Below are 15,360 nucleotides of genomic sequence, written 5' to 3'. Positions count from 1 at the left end.
AATTTTTACTGTTTATTTGTGTTTATGCGGGTTGTGCCGCTTTCCACACGCAACGACTTACTTCCTCCCTCACTTATTTATGCGGTGAATACCGGCATATCAGTGTGGTCAGTTCATAAGTATAAAGGTAAGGCTATCAGCATCAATGTGATAAGGAGAATCATTTCCATTAGAAGTGGCTCTAGGCCTGTTCGTTACAAGTTTGGAATTGATCTACATGTAGCATCTGCGTAATTGAGCTCCATTCCATGTTCTTGGGATGGGGGTGCCATCGAGCCTTTCGAGCCGGTATGCGCTCTTTCCCAGAACTTCTTTAATAATGTATGGCCCTTCCCAGACCGGGGCCAGCTTTCCTGGGCGCTCCTCGTTCGAAGCCTCGTTGTTACGCAGTATGTAGTCTCCGACATTGAAGTTGCAGAGTTTCACCCGCGTGTTGTAGTACTTTTGCATTTGTCGCTTGTAGTTCTCTTCACGCGCCGCGGCTAAGTCTCTGCGCTCTTCAGTTAGTATAAGGTCTAACCGTCTTTCCGCATCATTGTCTTTTGATTGAGTTATGACTCTTGGTGAGGGTAGACCAATCTCGATTGGAACCATGGCTTCAGTGCCATAGGTGAGGCTGAATGGGGTTTCGCCCGTGCTTGCTTTTTTCAGCGTTCTGTTTGCCCAAAGGACATGTGGAACTTCGTCCACCCAGCCGGATCTATGCTCCAAGAGTCTTTTCTTTATGCCGTCGACGATGCTCTTGTTTGCTATTTCCACCTCACCATTACCCTGCGGGTGTGCCACTGAGGTAAAGGTGTGGGTGATTTGAAGCTCTTTCAGCTACTTTTGTAGCTTCTGGTCAGCAAAGTTGGTGCCGTTATCGCTCACCAAATTCTGTGGAAGTCCAAAATGACAAATAATAAATTTCCAAATAAATTTTTTGATATGTTTAGCGGTTGTTTGGGCTAGGGGTTTTGCTTCTATCCATTTGGTGAAGTAGTCGATTGCTACCACTAGGAACTGAACGGTTCCTGCTGCTGTGGGAAATGGGCCTGTAACATCGATGGCCCACTTCTGGAATGGCCATGAAGAAGTGACTGGAACAAGTTCGTTCTTCGGGCGATGCGTGTTGGGTGCGTAGAGCTGGCAGGATCTACATTTTCTGATGTAGGCCAGCGCATCCGTGTGCATCCCCGACCAAAAGTATATCGCGTTGTTTAGCTTAGCTACAACTGCGCGTGGACCTGCGTGTACTCCATAGATGCCTTCGTGTACTTCCCTTAGGAGGCAGTCGGCATCTTGGTCGTCAACGCATCTGAGGAGTGGGCTAAGAAAATTACGCCTGTAAAGTATGTCATCAACAAGTTGATAGTTCAGTGATTTACAACGTATCTTTCTTGCCTGTGTCTTTGACTCTGGTAATACACCCGTCACAAGGTAATTTATGATTGGCGTCATCCATGTTTCCGTGCCGGTTTGGATGACACAAATTTCCTTGTGCGGTTATGATGGTGTTCAAAGAAGTTCAACGCAGATGTCCTTTCCCAAGTGGGTGAAGGCTAACGATGCAAGCTTGCTTAACGCATCCGCAGATTTGTTTTCGCTTCGCTTGATGTGCACAACTTTGCAATCGTTGAAATCGCACATAAGGGTTTTTGCTTGTGCGAGGTATAGGGCCATTGTGTCGTTCACGTCCGTGTACGTCCCGTTTATTTGGTTGGCTACTAGCATGGAATCCACGTGGGCTTCCAAGTTTTTCACCCCCATCTTACGCGCAATTCTTAATCCGGCCAAGAATACTTCGTACTCCGCTTCGTTATTCGTGCTTGGGAAATCCAGCCGAATAGCGTAAGTGTATTCTTGGCCTGCTGGGTTAGTTAGTTTCAACCCTGCGTCTGAACCTTCGTTGTTGGCTGCTCCATCAGTATAGAGTCGCCAGACATCGTTAATGTCTTGTGCTGGAGAGGGTTGAGCCTCTTCCTGGCACTCTTTTTCCCGTGAAGCGGGGACTTCTGCAATAAAGTCAGCCAAGACCTGGCCCTTTATGGCTGGTCTTGGCTTGTACTTTATCGCGTATTCTCCCAACTCAATTGCCCACTTGGCTAGGCGCCCTGACAACTCAAGTTTTCCTAGAACGTTTGCAAGTTTGAAGTTGGTGAGAATGGTGATTGGGTGACCTTGGAAATATCGTCTTAGCCTGCGTGAAGCCTGTACAAGCGCAAAGACTAATTTTTCTAGGGTGGAGTACCGGGTTTCCACGTCTGTTAAGACGCGGCTTACATAGTAGATGGGCATCTGGCTGCCCTTTCGTTCTACTAGTAAGACTGCCCCAGTTGCTCTATCTGTGGCGGAGAGGTAAAGAATTAATTTCTCCCCCACTTCTGGTGCTGTGAGTGTTGGGAGTTCGATCAAGCGTGACCGAATCTCTTGAAAGGCTGCTTCCGCTTCTGGTGTCCAGCGGAAGTGCGTTTTCTTCAAACAATTTCTTAATGTTGACATGAATGGGAACGACCTATCCGCATGGTTTGCCAAAAAGCGGTTAAGTGCGACTAGTCGTCCATTCAGTATCTGAGCCTGTTTGATGGTAGTAGGTGATTCCATTTTCATAATGGCTTCAACCTTTTCGGGGTTCGCTCTGAAGCCATCTTTGGTAACTATGACTCCTAAGAACTTCCCCTCTTCCATCCCAAAGGAACACTTGCTCGGGTTGAGCTTCATGTTTCTTTCTGAGCGTGTTGAAAGTTTCTTCGATGTCTTTCAACATCGCCTCTGGCTCGAGGCTTTTGATGACCAAGTCATCCATGTAAACCTCCAAGTTCCTCCCGATTTGGGCATGAAACTCTTTGTCCATCAGGCGTTGGTATGTGGATCCGGCATTCTTTAGTCCGAATGGCATCATTTGGTAACAAAATGTGCCATCGGGCGTCCGAAATGCGGTTTTATCCTGATCGTCAACAGCCATGTGGATTTGATGGTACCCTTTATACGCATCAAGGAAACATTTAAGGCGAAACGGTGCTAATGAATCTACCTTAAGGTCAATTTCGGGTAACGGGTAACAATCCTTGGGGCATGCTTTGTTTAGGTCTTTAAAATCTATGCACATGCGCCATTGTTTGTTGGATTTTGGTACCATGACGGGATTTGCAACCCATGTTTGATATTTACTAACGCGTACGATGCCAGCGTCAAGGAGTTCCTTGACTTGGGTTCTACACGCGTTAGCCTGCTCAGCACCCATTACGCGACGCTTTTGTATGACCGGCGCAAACGCCGGGTCACACTTGAGCTTATGCTCAGCCTTACTTCGAGGTACACCAGTCATGTCAGCTGGTGTCCACGCGAAGATGTCGGCATTTTTTTGCAATAAGATTTTGAGTAAGGTGCATGTGGGATTAGTGATCGTTGGGCCAATGGTAACGGCCTGGTCAGGGTATTTGCCATTGAAGGCCCATTCTTCTGGCTTAGAGGTGGTTGGTTTAGCCATTTTTGGTTTGGGTTTAGATGAGACAGATGCGATGCATACCTGGGGAATGCCCGTGATCATAGCAACGCCCTCGGCTGTTGGCCATCCCATCATCCCATGGACCGAAGACACCACGACATTAAATCTTGCCATCCCATCTCTTCCGAAGAGAATGTCGTATGTGTGGTGTGGCTTCCTCATTACAACGAAGTCCACGTCTTCTGTGCGGGAATACTTCCCGTCCGTGAGAGTGACGGGGAAAGATAGGATACCCAAGGGGGTGTTTGTGCTGCCGTCGAACCCTTCCATCGAGGCGTAAACTGTTTCTAGGCGTTCTTTGTCTTCGTCGTCTAGCTTGTCGAAGAACTGCCTATACATGATCGTTGATGAAGCGCCATTATCAGCAAGGGTGCGGGAGGTGATGTAGTGCCCCAGCTGGCTTTTGATGACTATGGGGCCTTCTTTGTTGGGCCCCCCTGGCACACGCGAGAAGCGCACTTCTGCTTCCTTTCACGCACTTGGCTCCGTTGTTCGTCGTTTTCTTTCTCTGATGTTGCCGTGAACCATGTGAATGCTGACGTCGACGGGCTTCTGTCCATTGCCCTTGTACCGATTGTCTTTCCTCCCTCCATTCTTGATTGACGCCACGAGGTGTGTGAGTTTCCTATCTCTGACGAATGTTTCAACGACATCCTTCAAGGATGTGCATTCCTCCGTGGTGTGGCCTTTTGTCCCGTGGAAATCACAGGATTTGCTCTGATCAGCGTTATGACGCTGTCGGATTATTGGAGCTTTTGGCCATGGGAGTTTCTCGGTGGCAAATATCTTGGTGACGCTTTTGGTGAGTGGCGTCCATCTGGGATTCCGGTTCGACGACTGCATGTTGTCCCTTCCGCCTAAGAGAGGGCGAGAGCTGGATGAGGTGTCAAAGTTTACCCTTGACTGCCAAATACCAAGCTTCCTCTTTTTGTTTTGTCGGGCGGTCCGGACGTTATTTTCTCTTGTTCTCTGAGTGTAGAGGTTTGTGCTCTGGGGAAGATTTCTACCCAGTTGCTTCTCCGTTTCGGCAAAGCGTTTAGCTGCCGTCATGATGGCATCCCACGTGGATGGCATGCCGTCTTTACCTGTCAACGTGCGGATGAGCTCTGGGTACTCAGCGCCCTGGATGAAAGCGGCGCGAACAAGATCTTCGCTAATGGTGCCCAGACTTAGCTTCTTTGAGTTGAAGCGAGTGATGAAGTCTAGCAAAGATTCGTCTTCCTCTCGGATGCAGTTGAGGATCGTCCATTGCTCTTCAGTATATTTTCTTTGTTGATTGAAGTGCTGGCTGAACTTGTGCTGGAAGTCTGCCCAATCGTAGATGTGGTGGATCGGTAGACGATCAAACCATGCTCTGGCTGCCCCGACGAGCGTCATTTGGAACATGTAACACCATGTGGGTTCCGTCCAATTACTGACGGTTGGCCCCGCTATAAATCTGTTCATGTGATCGTCCGGGTCAGATATGCCATCGTAAGTGCCTATGTTGGACATCTGTTTGGCGCTCTTTGGAGCGATTGCTTCCGCAATGTCCCTTGCAAATTTGGACGTTCCCGCATTCGCAACAGTTGGTCTGAAAGTTTTGGAGAAGTCACGTGGGTTACCCCCCGTGTTCTTTGGTTCGAAAGTTTCTTTGAAATTTCTTCTCGAGTGGAAGTCTGTTTCTTTACGCTTCCCTTTCGCCTTATGACGTGGGTTTGCGTCACTGTCAGATTCTTCCCACTCTTCATCCACATACTCGCAATCATTGCTCATGTTGAGCTGTTGTCGAGTGCTTCCGAATTGGTCATTGGCCTGTTGGAGTGAACGTAAACGTTCGTCCAACTCGGCTTTGAATTCTTTCTGACGTGCTTCCGCCCAAGCTTTAACTTGTTCTGGTGTTTGTCGTGGAAGTCTCGTCTGTTGTCTCTCCAACTGGGTATCAATGAATCTCAGGAGAGGATTGTTTACTGCACTTGCCCCGGCTTGGGTAACCGGGGTAGTGTTCGTAACAATCGTGTATTCACCGATGTTCCCCCCAGTAGCTGGGGTTGTGGTTACCGGAGTTTCTTGGTTACACGGTGGCTTTGGCATCGGAGTAACCTTAACCATCTTTCCAGAAGTTTGAAAAAACTGAGAAAAAGAAGAGTTCTAGCTTAATGCACGGATGACGCCAATGAAGAAACACTAAGTGACCCCGACAGATTAAGGATAATCTTAGGGTTAAGTAGATGTTTCCCACGAGGGTTAGGTCCGGCAAAGATGGTTATTCTTCTCAACCTGCAAAACAGACACCGTAAGCTCGTCACTGAGAAGGGGGGGTTCCTTCTTGTGACCACCCTCCGGCGTGAGAATCAGACTAGGTTGCTCTGAATATAAGTGTATATAGAGAGAAATAGCTAGAGAGAAAATGATGATACCGTTCCAAGGTGTTGGAGTATTTATAGCCGAAGGTAGGTTTCCAAGCAGGTACGGCCAGCTATATATAATATTCCTTTTCCACCAACTATGGGCTACGTTCGTGCCACGATGGGAGTTGGTGGGTAGGCAGCGGCTGATAGTGACATTTTGTACTGGAGCGTGCTCCTCCTCGTACTATTGTCAGTGAGCTGTCACCCTGTGATTGGTTCAAGGGTTGCTTTTGTCAGATCTTGTCCATTTGTCCATACCTTGGTAGGTATAGTACAAAAGATCTTCTAGAAGCGTACGGACTAGCTCTTTTGGCCGGAATATTCCCGCCCTGCTCATTCCTTCTTCAGGTGACATTGCTGAAGTATAAGAGTTAGTGCCTTGTGCGTGTAGCCTTACTGTTAGTGCGGGTAGCCTTCCTTCTTGGCTTGTACCCATAGCTGCGGGAACAGGCAGGGTACTGTACCAAGGGAGGCTTTCCTGCGGGGACAGCTGGCTTACTGCGTGTAAGGTCTTCATCTCTCTGAGCATGGTGGTTCATGCGGATCCAGTTGGTCTTTGCGCAGACGTACCTCTTCAAGGTGAGTCTTGCGGGTCCAACTGGGCTTTGCGGGAACCTACCTCTTCAGAGTTAAATTGTCAAATAATGTGACTTTAACGAAACACGATGGATATATTGGGAATTTTTCCATTAAGTATAGTTTGTTAACTTGATCGGGAGATTGAATTTTTACATACACGACTTTTTGTTCCATTTATACTAGTATTCGGTTATAATTTATATCAAATTAATATATATGCATTTATTAAAAATCAATGTTGTAAAAGTAGGTCTACAAGGTCGGGTAATCTCTGAGTACTCAATACAAGGTATGGCGCCGAGGCCCGAGACGAGTTTTTTGTTTTTTTTGTTTTTTTTTTGGTTTTAACTCCGGCTAATTATCAAGAATCAATCAAATGTGGTCAACCACAACCATAATCACATATAGTCGGTCAATTTAGGCTGATTTTGACTTAAAAAACAAAACATAATTCATATTTCTGTAATATTAAAAAAATATTATTTTTTAATTAATGATTAGCAAATTTTAAAGTAATTTAGCATTTAACTTATTTATATTGATATTCACTTATTTTGTTATAAATGTTAGCAAACTTACGATATCTGAGATATATATAATATTCAAAAATTAATTTATTTGTATTTATCATTTTCTTTATATTTACCTAGCGATTTTTATAATCTTGTTAAAAATGAGATCTAACATTTTTTTCTTTCTCGCGCAAACGCCTCTGCCCTAGAGGAAGCACCCTGAAATTACACCACCAACACCAACTATTAGTATGATCCCATTAGTCTAAATGTTTGATGCTAGCGTGGTATCCAATATTTTTTTCTTCGGTTCAAAAGTTTCAAGGAAGGGATGACTAGTTGTTGTTCGGGTTTTTTAGTCTGGCCCGCTTAAACAGTCCAGGTCGACTCATGTAATAAAAATAACAAAAATATGATTAGATTGTGGGTTAAGGTTATTTTTCAAGGTTTCTATAAGATTGGATGTAAAGGTTTATATTGCTTCGATGTCGAAATACACGAACATATAACACTAAAAAAATAAATTTGTACGAGTACGCACGAACCAGTTCTTCTTTACCTACCTACGCCCTTGTTTAAGGCATGTACTTGTACTCGTCAACTACATATGATTGAACTTGAAGGATGTAGGAAAATAACAATATGACAAAACAAACCAGATCGAGCATCTTACGTAAGCGGTCTGCGTTGCATGAATTTGGGGGGAGACAAGGAAAGAGAGAAGACAATGATGGTAGTTAACGGACCCAGGATATTTTCCCATGGGGTCATGGAGGATCGTTGCCAAAATTTCACAAGAGTCGTGTTTGAGATTTTAACATATACCGACCCCAACACGATAGGTGTAGGCCCACCCTTGGACTTGCCGGTAGCTAGTGTCTGAGATTTTGAGATTGTAGACAATGATGTAAAGTAAGGATATGATAAAAGGACTACTAGGTGAGGGGTCGTTGTGTTTTTATCCATTTTGTTTTCTACTTTTCTTTTCTTATACCAATAAACAAATAATCACTTTAAGTTATTAGAGACCAATTATATGATATGTAATTTCTAGAAGTTATAATAAAATATTTTATTATATCCAGCCATATGAATCATTTGTGTATATTTAATTGTTAACTAGATTTACACACAACTAATTTTCTATCATTCTTGTTTATACATAAGCATTCACATTTCAAAAACTAATAAAAACCCAAAAACACATCACACACTACGCATTCATGCTATAAGTCAAACACCATATTTAACTTTTTTTGGACTTGGTACAAGAAGTTTTTAATAAGTATACTTTCATAAATAATAATCAAATCGGCACCCATATATCACCCATGATGTCAATACAAATATAAAACCAACAAAATACACCTAAAGAAACGGATAATGATTTAAATATCATAAAGATTTGGTAAGATGTGATCAAATGCTGTGGGTGGTAGCTACACAATTGCTTTCACCAAACACCGCCCGTCCTTTTTGAATTCTGCGTGTGCGTTTCCTCAACGACGTCGTTTTCCCACCCTGCCACCTGGCATTGAGTAACACACCAGCTGCCCGTTACGATTACGACACGTCATCATACTCCACCCTATTATAAAAAACCATAATATCCAATTCAAACCTTCAAAATAAAAACATACAAATACTCTCTCTAAAATGGAAGGCTTAATTCCCTTTGTTTACAAGGCCATCATGCAACAAAAAACCGGAGGCCAAGGGTTACTCCGGTCGGCGCTAAATGACTCGCCTTCTGCGTCGTACGCCATGCTTCCGACCGGAGATTCTGGCCGATTCCAAGCATCGGCCAATTTCCGTATTCTCCGGTCGGATCATGGCTTTGCGACATCCTCATCGCCTTCTTCGGTGACTCATAGGAGGACTGCTGCCACTTCGGAGTTCAATGTTATGTGATGATGAAGATCATTAATAATATTTCGTGCATATATATTCCCATGCAGTCTTTGGAAAGCCAAAGAGGGACATGGGGTTATGTAGTATATATATGTTATATGCAATAAATGAAGCCAGTACAAAGATATATAGAAATTAAGGTTGTTGGATTTGATGTCTTTGGGTGTTTCAGTTTCTGTTTGTCTGGTTACATTGTGGTCAACCAAAGGGAAGATCACAGGCTATCATGAGTGTTGAACTGTTAATTAGCTAGCTTGCAATCAATGTGTAAAATGTAAATGATATAATATGAAATATATATAAGGATTGTCTTCATGTTTATTGTATGATACTTTGATTCATATGTTTTTTCTGTTTTTTTCTTTTTAAGGCAAATTTAGTTCAAATTATTTGTGACCAATATTTTATAAATAATGTGGTCGAATTAGAAAATCGCAATTCGGCCTTTTTTTATTATATATAACTAGTTGAGATAACTTATTATATTTTTTAAATTGTTCATTCAAACAAACATTTATACTGTGTTCAAAGAGCCATATAGTAGTTCTTTAATTTACCTTACAATTTTTATTTTAATTATTAGATTATATTTGTCTCCACTAGATTAAAGTAAATTAACAAGAATACTTATATATGTCTACTGTTAACCAATATATAACCAGCTAACTAAATCTTTTACCAAACATAAATTGCTATTTTAATAGTATAATTTATGTTTTAATCGCATTTAATGCTTACAAGTATAGATATAGAGGGTGCTGCTAAACGTACCCCCTCTTTCTCCATTTTTACTAAATATACCCCCCTGAACTTATTACATAAATTACAATTAGCTCTTAACATTATTTATATACATATTAATCCCTACAACATTACTTTCATTTGATAACCTCCACTACATATATCAAATTTAAAACTATCAAGTATTACAATTAATTTATTTTTTTTAATATTAATATTTTTAATATTAATATTATAAATATTTATAAAATATTTTTTTAATTTTAATAGTATATATATTTATAATATCCTTATTTTACCACTTTATCTTTTACAAAATAAATCAAAAACCAAAAACCCTAAACCCTAAACCCAAAACACTAAACCCTAAACCCGAAATCCTAAACCCTAAAACCTAAAACCTAAACCCGAAACCGAACCCTAAACCCTAAACCCGAAACCGAACCCTAAACCCTAAACCCGAACACTAAACCCTAAAACCGAAACTCTAAACCCGAAACCGAACCCTAAACCCTAAAACCGAAACCCAAAATCCTAAACTCGAAATCATAAAAAGAAAACGCAACTTGTAAAAAAAATAATATTAAATCCTTACTTTTGTGCTAATTTGGTAATTATATGATTTCAAGGGTTAATATGAAAGTTGGTTTTTCCAATGGGGGGTATGACAAGCAACCAGGGGGGGTACATTTAGCCTAACCCCTATAATATGTACATACTCGACAAATTTTAAAAATAGTAAGGATTACATGTTTGATCCAAACTCATTCTTTTCTATTATCCAACATTCCGACTAGGGGTGAGCAAAAAACGATTCGGAACCGTCAAACCCGAGGAACCGGAACCGAACCGGTGCCTCAGAACCGCTAATTTGTGTACCGGTTCGGTTCTCAGAATTTGCATTAAACGGTTCCCGATTCGGTTCCGGGTAAAACCGGCGGTTCTAAACTTGGAACCGAAGAACCGGAATATTCAAAACGTTTTAAATAAGTTTACCAATCTCCATTTTTATAGAGTAACTTATTAACCGGCATCCATTCAATCATTTTTAATTCAAATCTTCTTTCTTTACGTTCAAGAACTAACAACCATGATCAATTTTGATTTAAGCTATCAAGGTAATTTAATATAAAATGATATGATCTTCTATTAATCTATCGTTGCTAATGATTTTTTTTAACTTCAACACTTAGGTTTTAATAACAGATGCTCATGTTGTAATCTAAATTAGTTTTACCGTGAAAGAAGACATACAATTGAATAAACTTGTTTTGTAATTTGCAAAGTTTCCATAACTCATTTGGTAAATAAATGATCGAACCGGTTCTAGCCAGAACCGCTTAGCGAGAACCGGCTTTAGCAGTTCTGGAACCGAACCGGTTTACTATAATAGGTTTCGGTTCCGGTTCTATCTTTTATCAAACTCTACTCTCTCTCCCTGCTTCTCTTTCTTTCTTAATCACCCACCACCACCACCAACTCACCACACCAGCCACCCCCACACCTGCCCCCATCCAACCTCCGGCAACCACTACCGGCGAGCCGGAGATCTTGATTTTTCGGCGAGCACAAAGCAGATCTGAAACCACCATTCCACCACCGTCCACCCAATATCCGTCCTTTTATAACACAACTCATGTTCATCGATCGGCTAATCTCCGCCGCCGCCTCCTACTTACCATCAGCCACCATCACCCCCACCTGCGCCACCGCGAGGCCCACTGGTTCATCACCACACTTACCAACATCCTCATCCCCAAATCTAAACCCTACACCCACTGTCACCATTGTCAGACTTATCAACCGCCACTACAACCACACTTAACAACGACGACACAAGATCTGGTTTCCCATGACAACGCCAATCACAATTCCCTTTCCGGCACTCAGATCTGGGTTCCGTCACATGTTATCATGTGGCTGCACCGCCGTTTTCGGTTTCCTTTATAGCCGGAACCCTATATCCACTCTCAAGACCACTGATTACCCACGACAGTTTCCTTTATCGCCGGAAAATCATGGTGGTGGTGGATCTGAGTCATGGCCCTAAACCTTAACTTCATCTAATCCAATATCCGATCACAATGGTTTGAAGAACAGCCGCCGATTGATCAAATCAAACTCATCCACAAGCTCGGTATCTTCAAAATTTGGGTACTGCACAAGTGAGAGGAGTAGAGAGAGTAGAGAGAGAGAGAGAGAGAAAGAAGACGAGAAGAGAGAGAGAGAGAATATATCTTTAATATATATTATTTATTTTTTACAATAATATATTTGAACCACCTCGTTGAAAAGACCAATATACCCTCACATGCGCCTCACGTGAGGGTATTTAACTGAGTTTTTCTAACCCAGTTAGCGTAAAGGACGTAACGTGTAGGAAAAAAATGTTTAAAGGACACCGCCTGCAAAGAAACTAAAAAAAGAACACGAATTGTAATTTGGCTTTTTTTTAAGAACAAAATTTGTAATTCTGTCTTTTAGTTTTATTAATTTACAGCAAGTTGTTTCGAAACTTCTTTGATGTTTTTGGCCACTTGTAATAGTTGTATGGCACTTGGTCAATATTACCAAAATTTAAAATAAATGGTGGGGCACAATTAGGAGGATTTAAAATTCTCTATAATCCCAAATATGTTCATTAGTCGTTGTCTTATACTTTATTTAACAAACATATACTTTATTTAACAAACAAAGAAAATAGCATTCTACTGATAAAGTTATTTCTATTACTCCTTTATTCACAAGAAAACACTGATATAATAAGTGTCATCCTTATCACTATCTGACTAAGAAAAATTCAAAATTACAAGTACTACATAGTTTTATTTTCATACACTTTAAAAGTAAAAGTAGAGATTAAACATTTTTTTTCCTTATCTACCTAGCATGGTATTGCCCGGGTGTTATATGTTTGCTTCTCATCGTTAAGAATTGATCAACAAATATTTATAAACTAGAGTTTATCCCTTCGTGTTACGGAGTTGTTTTTATTTTTCGTTTATATTTATAATATTTATATTTTTATTTTAATTTTTGTTATTGTAAAAAAGTTAATTAATAATATATTAAAGGTTTGATAATTAAAGTGTTTTACAAATAAATGAGATGTTATAACCAGTTTAAAAGTTATTTGGGTTTGACGAGACCCATAGCCCGCTTATTTTTTTTACTATAATATTTATCTTAATTATAAATAATATATTTTATAAAAAAATGGATATTAATTTTTTGTATATCTCTATTTTATAGGATTTTCATATATCAAATATTTGGTGAGATTAATTTTTAATTTAATGGGATGTTATAACTCGTTTAAGAAATATGTGGGTTTGGTGAGAACTATACACGTGAATTCGGGTCAAATGCATGAGAAACCTTCATTTACAATAATGCAATCTGATGGCTTGATAGAATGTAGGAGTAACAGAGAGCTTTTAATGTTTCGTTTATATATAATATTTATATATTTTTTGGAATTTTGATTTTATTTGTTGTACATAAGTTAATAATATACTTAATTAGTATTTGATGACGAAAGAGTTTCACATATAGATGAAATGTTATAACCGGGTTTAAAAGCTATTTGGGTTTGGTGAGACCCATTGCCCGCTTATAATTTTTTAAAATTGTTTTTAATTATAAATAACATATATCTTTTTTTAAAGAATATATGCCTATTTTATAGGATTTTCATATCAAATATTTGGTGAAATTAATTTTTAATTTATGAGAAGTTATAACCCTTTTAAGGAATACCTGAGTTTGGTAAGACCCATACCTATGAATTCGGGTCAAATGCACAAGAAACTTCAATTACAAATAATGCAATCTAGTGACTTAAAAGAATGTAGGGAGCAACCAGAAAGCTTTTAAAGGTTTCGTTTATATATATATATATTATAGATTTATCAAGTTAATTATGTAATTAAATTTAGTGTGAACTTTTATAAAAAAATAAATAAATATGCAGTTAATCGACATTTGTATTCAAAATAGAGTTATTTTTTTTTGTTATTTTACCATAAGTTATAGGAGTGCCGTTTTTTTGGTATCATAAGTTATATATATATGGATGTCAGACTGTGAGAACCTGCAGAACCATTGATCAAAGTTCATGCTAAACAATTAACAACCCTTTAATCTTTTTATTATAGGTTGATCTGTGTCTTTAAGAAAAATGACTTGTATCATCCATTGATCTATTTATGGACTAAAAATGTTATGTATAAACTTTCATTTGTAATTGGTCTTGTATTCCTTTATTTCTTCTTTATTTTCTTTTGTTTGTACGTTTGGACTTCTCGCTTCTTGCAAGTACTCCATTTTTTATTTTTATAAAGTTGGCTTTAAAAAAAAACATAGACCAAAATACTAACTTACTCTTTTTTTAATTCTTAAATACCATATTTTAAATGGTTCTATTTTTTAGATCTGTAAAAGTATGAAAATGGCTAGACAAATCTTCTATAGGAAGCAAGCGAATTAGAAATAAACTAGCAAGCGAATTAGAAAAAAACTAATTATTTATTTTATTGTTATATATACTCTTGCATGATTCACGTACATTTCTCAAGTTAGCGTGCTTAACTAATTTATGAATGAAAATGGCTAGGTGGTCATTATGTTAAAACAAGCTAGTAAAGTTGACATCCAACCAAATATTAATATTTGCATTTAGAAGTTGATCGACATAAACTTTTAAAATACTAAATAAATAATGCTAGTAATCTATCTACATATTTTAATAAAGTAAAATAATTGGGGACATACGTGTCACTTGTAGATTTATTCTTAGCCAAAAGTTCCCATTCAAAATATTTTAATAACTTTTAATGAAAACTTATTTATGTCAGTGTAATCAAAACATACAATTCACCATTTAATCAAATAATTAATTACTTAAATTATACATATTAAAAATATGCAGGTATTTATGCAAGTATAATAATATTTAACTTTGTAATGAAACTATTTCTACGCACCTTTTTATTCATTAAGTTAATTTACACACTTATCAGTGTAGGAGATAAATGCAAAATTAATAAACGATATTTACAGGTCTAAAAAGATAAAAAACAAGAAAAATTATAAATGGATAACAATTTTATTTTCACGTATTCATTCAACCCTCATGGATCCATGGACGCGTGTTTTAATCGTGCTAATTTTATATATGATATTATCTTTTTATGTCATTTATATTTAAATATCTTTTCATCTTTTGTTAAATTCGTTATTCCATTAACAAATATAATTACAACTTATAAAATTACTAGATGCATCATTTTCGTGATTACGAAGAAATTGCGTTAAATTGCACCACGTATTCGTATGAATATTTTATTATAAAATATAATTTTAACTTATTAAACTATTTAATTTGATAAAATATAGTTTTTTTTAATTTAATCATTTGATATTTATAGTTTAATTGTATTTTTTAGCTTCCAATGCATCACACCTGTTATAAAGCTAGTATATTTATATACAAAATGATAAATGGATTTTTATCGTACCATATTGAAGTAGATTGAGGTTGAAAATAAATTAATGGATGACGATAATGATAACGATGAAATAATAATGATAACAATAATATCGTAATACCACACTATAAGTTGGATTTAGTAATGATTCAGAAATTGTGTTAGAATTTGTCAATTTGATAAATAGTTGTAAAATAAAATATGATTTAGAATATATAAAAGTTCAAAAATTGTAAATAAATTAAAGAAAA

Source organism: Bidens hawaiensis, unplaced genomic scaffold (assembly GCF_021521415.1).
Source record: "Bidens hawaiensis isolate Kalapana, Puna unplaced genomic scaffold, B.hawaiensis_p1.1 tig00024648_1, whole genome shotgun sequence".
Classification (NCBI taxonomy): Eukaryota; Viridiplantae; Streptophyta; class Magnoliopsida; order Asterales; family Asteraceae; genus Bidens; species Bidens hawaiensis.
The sequence above is the reverse complement of the archived record's forward strand: the minus strand, read 5'-3'. Positions refer to the sequence as shown.